This window comes from Drosophila obscura, unplaced genomic scaffold, assembly GCF_018151105.1.
Source record: "Drosophila obscura isolate BZ-5 IFL unplaced genomic scaffold, ASM1815110v1 contig_9, whole genome shotgun sequence".
Taxonomy (NCBI): Eukaryota; Metazoa; Arthropoda; class Insecta; order Diptera; family Drosophilidae; genus Drosophila; species Drosophila obscura.
In genome coordinates this window covers 3,142,908-3,150,578 of record NW_024542883.1, presented here as the reverse complement: position 1 = coordinate 3,150,578, position 7,671 = coordinate 3,142,908, and positions in this window count along the sequence as shown.

The window sequence follows — 7,671 nt, the reverse complement described above, 5'->3', positions numbered from 1 at the left end:
TCGAATGCAAATATTATTGATGGACCGATTCAACAGTAGCGCTTGCATGGATTCGTGAATCACCTTCAAAGTTTAACGTCTGTGTATCCAACAGGGTATCACAAATACAGGAGCGGACCGGGGGCATGACCTGGCGTCATGTACCCTCTCAGCTAAACCCTGCGGACATTTTATCACGTGGATGTACACCTCTGGAACTTATGGACTCACAGCTATGGCATAATGAACCCCCATTCATACAGGCCCCTAGCTCGACTTGGCCTCAAAACGTCGCCTATCCCTTTGAGCTTCCAGAGCGACCCCAGAAAGCGCTGGTACTATCAACGAAGACGGACCTATCGGCATCTTGTAAATTCAACAACACATTTGCCAAGTTACAGCGTACGTTCGCATACGTGTATCGATTTATAGCACTAAAAAGATCTGATTCGACGAGTTCAAAAGGCCCACTCACTCCAAATGAGATCAAGTGCGGAACGCATTTACTTATAAAAAACATTTAACTTACGCACTTCGCAGAGGAATACAAAGCACTCAGCTTAGAAAAGCCGCTTCCAACAAGAAGCAAACTTCGTTCTTTGTGCCCACTGTTGGACGCTGAGGGACTCTTGCGCATCGGCGGGCGCCTTCAGAACTCAGACTTGGAATATGAAGCAAAGCATCCGTTATTGTTGCCTAAACGCCACCCGGTTACAGCAGCTATAATCACACATTATCATTTGGAATTTCTTCATGCTGGTCCGCAATTCCTTCTAGCAACACTCCGCCAGCGATACTGGCCCATCGGAGGTCTCAAGGCTGTCTCGAACATCATCAACAGGTGCGTTCGCTGCTTTCGAATGCGACCTAAACTTCTGGAGCAAGTCATGGCCCTGCTACCAGCTGAGCGTGTGCAGCCAAGTCCGACGTTTCACGTAACTGGCATCGACTTTTGCGGTCCTTTCTACGTAAAATCAGAGGTCAGGAATCGCTCACCAACGAAGTGCTACATCTCAATTTTTATATGCTTTGCAAAGAAAGCAACGCATTTAGAGTTGGTAGAGGACCTGTCCACGTCATCGTTTATCGCTGCCTTGAAGAGATTAATCAGCCTTCGAAGGAAACCGCATACAATATGGACAGACAACGCCACAAATTTCGTGGGTGCTCGAAATGAGCTGAAGGAACTGCGCGACCTGTTTACAAGCGATCCACAGCGCAATGAAATTGTTTGCAATTGCATAGCACTGGGAGTCAACTGGAAATTCATACCACCCCGTTCGCCACATTTTGGAGGATTGTGGGAGGCTGCTGTTAAGTCAGCAAAATATCACTTTTACCGCGTCGTTGGAAATTCTCTTCTCTCATTCAACGAATTCCGAACTCTCATCTGTCCAATATCCGCAATGCTTAATTCAAGACCGCTTTGCTCTATTACAGAAAACCCGAATGATTTGGAGATACTCACGCCTGGACACTTCATCTGGGGCAAAGCCAATGCCACTATCGACGAGCCAGACATAACGCACCTAAGCATAGGTAGCCTCAGCCGTTGGCTGCGAATATGTCACATGCAGCAATCATTTTGGAAGAAGTGGAGTACATCGTATTTGTCGTTGCTCCAAGAGCGCGGGAAATGCAATCGTCCAAGCAAAATCTTCAGGCCGGCAGCCTCGTGCTGCTCAAGGAGGACAATGCACCACCACTCAGGTGGCCGCTTGGTCGAGTCGACAACGTCATCACTGGTGACGACGGCATTGTCTGGTCAAGAGAGCCATTGCAAAAATCGCCGTTCTGCCAATCGAGACCACATCGGTTGAAAGCTTGTATCTTCCAACGGGGGGAGCATGTTCGCAGCAGAACGCCATCTGAATTACATTATATCTCTACCTCTTAAATCACGACATTGAAGTCACATACTACTATTTTTAAATACCATTGTAAATTTCTCACCACTAACCGATAATTATCGATTATAATCGATAGTTTTTATGAAAATTACATTACAAGCAGTCTAAAGGCTCTTTTGGTTTTTAATAATGTTTATAAATTACAAAAGGGGCCGAAGTGGGGTGCAAACTAGCATCTCCTCAAAACAAGCACCAATAACTGAGTTCCATGTTCAATGTCAGAAACAGTGAGTCCGGGGTGCCGAATCCGGTTGACAAACTTGTGAATATATCCAAAAACGCTTTGGATGGAAGCAAAAGAGTTCGCATACTTGGACTCAAAGACGATGTCTACGTAGGGCGATTTTACCAGGAGAACCTTCCGACGAAGCTCCAGGGTTGGCTTAACAGGTAGCACCGTGGGTGGCCAGTCATCAGAGGATCCGCAAAGAAAGGGAGGTCCATGAGCCCAAAGAGGTGACTCGCTCAACTCTACTGGAAGAGCCCCTCGCGAGAGAATGTCGGCCGAGTTCAATGCTGTGGGAACATAGTGCTATTCCATTTGGGCAGTAAGTTCCTGTATCGTTGCCACTCTATTTGCGACAAATAGTCCCGAATTCAAGAGAGCGCAACAGCCGTAACACCAGTAACACTTCCCTTTGAATACCTTCATTCCGGCTATCTCAGATATGAGCCTAGCTAGCAACTCTGCTCCAAAAAGCTCCAGCCTTGGTACAGTACGTGTTTTCAATGGAGCAGCACGAGATTTTTCACAGAGTAAGTGACTTCTGAACCGCTGACCATAAGACACAACATAAAGCCTCATAAGCCCCAATGCTGGCGTCGTAAAATCCGTGAATTTCTAGATCAAAATTCGGAACAAGTACGAACCGAGGAAATTCATAGCGTCAAATGTGGACAAAACTGGCCTTTGTAATGACAAGTCCAGCTGGTCCAAGGGTGTCGTAGAACCGGGCTATTGTTGACAAGGCATGCAGGGATGCGAAGACGTATGTAGGGCAGAAAAGAAGAATAATAGTTGTTCAGACACCGGATCCCAGACAAGTGTTTTGGTAAAATCGCTGCCATCGTCACACTTCAAATAAGTGTTCTTGTCCTCCTCAGGAACTCCATCGAGGACAGCAGGGACGTTCGAACACCATTTCCTCAGTCGGAACTGGCCTCTAGACAAAATTCCTGCAGTTTGCTCACGAATGCGGATAGCCTGCTCCTGAGAGCTGTCTCCAGATATCAGGTCATCTACGTAGTCGTAGTCACGGCGAAGAATCTCAGCACCAATAGGAAACGCTATCTGTTCATCCATTGCCAGCTGATGCATCGCCCGCACAGATAAATACGAGGCAGGCTTCGTCCCATAAGTAAAGGTGTCCAACTTGAACACACGCAACTCCTCTTGCATGGAATTCCTCCATAGAATACACTGTAAGTTACTGTCCTCAGTTGAGACCCTTACACATCAGTACATCTTGCGACTCCCTAATCACAGCTGCATGTGACCGAAATCGAGTAAGAATATGGAAAAGCTTGGGTTGGATTACTGGAACGGCCATTAAAACGTCGTTCAGGGAATAACCAGATGAAGTTGATGCGGATCCATCGAAAACGACCCGAAGTTTGGTAGTAGAGCTATCTTCCTTTGTGACGCAATGGTGAGGCAAAAAATATCGGCAGGAGCTGATTGACACGGCAAGAACTAAAGACATATGACCTAGATCAAGGTACTCGTTTATGAAAGCAGCATACAGAGATTTTACATCAGGACGGCGATCTAACTTCCGTTCAAGATATAAGAACCTACGAAGAGCTTGATAGTACGATCCTCCCAAGAGCTCCAGATTGTAATTTTCGGGCAGCCTAACACAATAATCGCCGGTTTGCAATCGGCGGAAATGCTGCACAAAGTGAGCTTCACAATCTAGCTCTTTTTTGGTAGAATTTACTATGGGTTCGGCGCATTCTCTACCTCCTAAAACCGTCACAGCTGTACCTCAAGTCTCTCGTCTAGGTTATCCTCAGCAGCTACGGCCGGAGCGCGCGAAATTATTAAAGATGACCTCCTTTACACGGGAACAACCTCCAGATATGACCCATCCCAAGTGAGTCTTCTGAATTGATGGCAATCCTAGCAATAGGTTGACCTGGCCAACACCTCCTCTGTGTTCGTAAAACAAGTTGGCGCCAATTAGAAGATCGACACACTGCGGTCTATAAAACTCTGGATCAGCTAGTGGCAGGTGTGCTGGTTTCCAGTTTCAAGTGTCTATTCCGAAGCTTGGGTGCCGGTCGGTTATGCTAGAGGCTACGACAGCGGTGATGATAGTTGAGTATTCCGATGAATGAGAGTGCAGGCTAACGTTAACCGAAACTCCATCCGTGACAAAGGTAGAATCGCCTTTTCCTGATACTGAAGTCGATGATTTCATTTTCCGAAGCTGAAGCTGATTTGCGAAGCGAGAAGTTAAACGACAGCTAAACTGTTTGAAAATATAAAATATAAAGAACACCAGTGGATGGTCGCGTGTGACTTAAAAGTCGTAGACTGTGTCTATGGAATAGTAGAGCTAGAGAACAGCATTAATCAAGAAAACTCTGGCCAAAACGGGAGGAACATACTTTGGAAAATTTCAACATACAGAATGCAGCTCGCGTGAAGTTTGAAGACGGTATTTTACCACCATTACACATTAAGCTGGGAGTAATGAAAAATTGTTTTAAAGCACTGGATAAGGAAGGTGAATCGATGAGTTACCTAAAAACGGTTTTTCCACGTCTGTCGCTGGTAAAAGTTAAAGAAGGCGTACTTGATGGCCCCCAAATTCAAAACTATTAAAATATGATGGATTTTGAAATATTTTGTCTACGAATAAAGTAGAACTCATTCCGACTGGTTACAAGAAATTTTCTTGGTAACAGCAGGAGTTATGATTACGTTAATATCGTTCAAAAACACGAGAAGGAACGTGTGAGTCGCTTCTGGGGACGCGACTCTACTTATAATCGTACTCAGTCAGTATATAGATTTTTGAGCTTATGATTTTTTAGAATTTTAGAATTTAGCCTAGTACTCAGATCGAAAAACTGGTTGCTAGCAAACAGATGTCATTTATTTTTCGAGCGACCAGTGGTGTGACCAGAGGTGTGCACTGCATTCCGTACGGTTACACTGCTCAGACCGCTGCTTGGTTTTGTTTAAAGTTAATAAAATAATAAACTGCACTTCTTCGGCTGGTGTCGCTCTTCGCCAGGCATCTCCTGGGCTCCCCAATATTTTCTTGGCAAGGTAATGTGTCTGACTATCAGCAGCAGCAGATGGCGACGCCTCCCGTGCCGACCACCGTGAAGACAAACTGTTTTGAAAGCAATATTTGTTTTATATTTATTAAAATTAATAAAAATATTATATTATAATATCCATATATTTGCCCTTTATATAATGCAGCATTAATTAGATTCTATTTGTCTTCATTATTAAAATATTTCATTTGCTTTTTTGTTCTCTTATTGCACTGTTTGCTTCGTGTTTGCTGGCAAAAGATATCAAATTGATCTCTTTTTCGAGGTTAGTCGAAACAAAAAAACAAGCAAATACATCTTTTCCAGTATATACCGACCTTTTTATACCCGTACTCAAAAAAGTATATAAAGTATATATATTCTTGATCAGCATCAATAGCCGAGTCGATAGAGCCATGTCTGTCTGTTCGTCTGTCCGTCTGTCTGTCTGTCTGTCTGTCTGTCCGTCTTGTTGAGCGCCTAGATCTCAGAGACTTTAAGAGCTAGGGCAACCAAATTTGGTTTCCAGGCTCATGTGATATCACACTGCTACAAGTGTATTTCAAAATTTCGCCCCGCTTCCTTCCGCCAGGGGGCAGGCACATTTTTAAAGATACGATAAAACTAAAAACGCAGTATCGTATAGAATGCCCATATCTACCAGATTGCCGAATCTAAATCAGATCGGATCATAATTATAGCCAGAATGAAGAAATTAATTTTCAGTTGCTTCCCCTGTCCCCCCTCCCGCAAACGACAACGCAACTAATTTTTCTTCTCGCTCGCACACTCTGCCGCGTTCAGTGCGCGAGCAACCTCTAGCGGAGGAGATGTAGAATATGAATGGAACATGTACAATCTACATGTTAGATGTAGAATAGACATTGTATATGTAGATGTAGATATCAGATGTAGCAAAAAAATGTAAAATGTAAAATTTTTTTTTTTTTTTCTAAAATTCTAAAAAATTATAAGCTCAAAAATGTATATATTGACTGAGTACGGGTATAAGTAGAGTCACGTCCCCAGAAGCGACTCACACGTTCCTTCTCGTTTTCTGTTGATCTGATATACTGCCTTCCGTACAGAGCCTAGAAAACAGTTTTTGCCGTAAAAAATTTCATAACGGTTTCATACGAATATCAACCTTGATTCTGTTTGCGAGGTGTTTTTTTCGATCTGAGTACTAGGCTTTAAAAAAAAAAAATTTTACACTTTACATTTTTTTGTTACATCTGTTATCTACATCTACAATGTATATTCTACATCTAGCATGTAGATTGTACATGTACCATTTACATTCTACATCTCTTTCGCTAGGGTCTTCCCAGACCCTTTGTATCTGCAGCTTAACGCCTGAAAGATATTAAGCTTTCAAATTTCATAATTTTTTGCGATATTTTTTCCCGAAATTTTTACTTTAAGAACTCGGGAAAAGTCGAAATAATAATTATTGGCCAACATTTATGGTTTTAGATAGACGCATTAATTGGCCGTCGTTTAAGGTATTGCTCATTAGAATCTATGGGTAAACGGTCAACCTGCAGCCGTTTGACAAACAAAAACAACAACTGAAAAACAACTCAAAACTATCTTTACATGAAAAATACCGTTGCTGGTCCAATGCCAAAGGAAAACGTTCAGGTACCAAAAATTCAACCCCTTTTCGTTTGCTTTGTTTCCAATTGGCAGTTGGGCCCGCAACCTTCCAAAAGGTATTTTTTGTTTATTTTTTTTTCCTTTTTTAGGTTTGGTTAACGAATTTTAGCTCCAAAGTTTATCCATAGATTTTAATGAGCAATACCTTAAACGACGCATAATTAATGCACCTATACACAAACAAACATTTTCGAGTTTTTGAAGTCAAAATTTCGTAAAAAATACCGCATAAAAATCATTTTTGCGTTTCAATGCTTTATATTCCCCAGACGGTAAGCTGAAATCCTAAAGTGTTTTGGCTTAACTTCTATCTGCTTTAATTATCTTTTCAAAATAGCAAAGTTCTTTACAGCCAGACGTAAGATACTAGAGTTACCTGTGTGAGGTCCTATTTCAGGCTGAGGTATGCATCAGGCTGTCCAGGGTCCGCTACAAGAAAATTTTTAGATTGTAGGTGACTTCAGGTGTCGGGCTGGCTTGAAAAATGCAGTAGGCAAGCGAAAAATGATGATGCGAGAGTTTTTTTGTTCTTGGATTATTCAGTATTTATTCATTCACTTAATTCTTTTACGTTGCTACTCTGGCTTGTAGTTGTATGGTGGACTGCGTAGTGCAGTGTCTTGGGTGTGTGACTGAGGGACGGCGTAGTGCAGTGTCTTAGGTGTGTGACTGAGGGACTGCGTAGTGCAGTGTCTTGGGTGTGTGACTGAGGGACTGCGTAGTGCAGTGTCTTGGGTGTGTGACTGAGGGACTGCCTAGTGCAGTGTCTTGTGTTCGGGCTGATGGACTGCCTGTGTCTTGTGTTCGGGCTGATGGACTGCCTGTGTCTTGTGTTCGGGCTGATGGACTG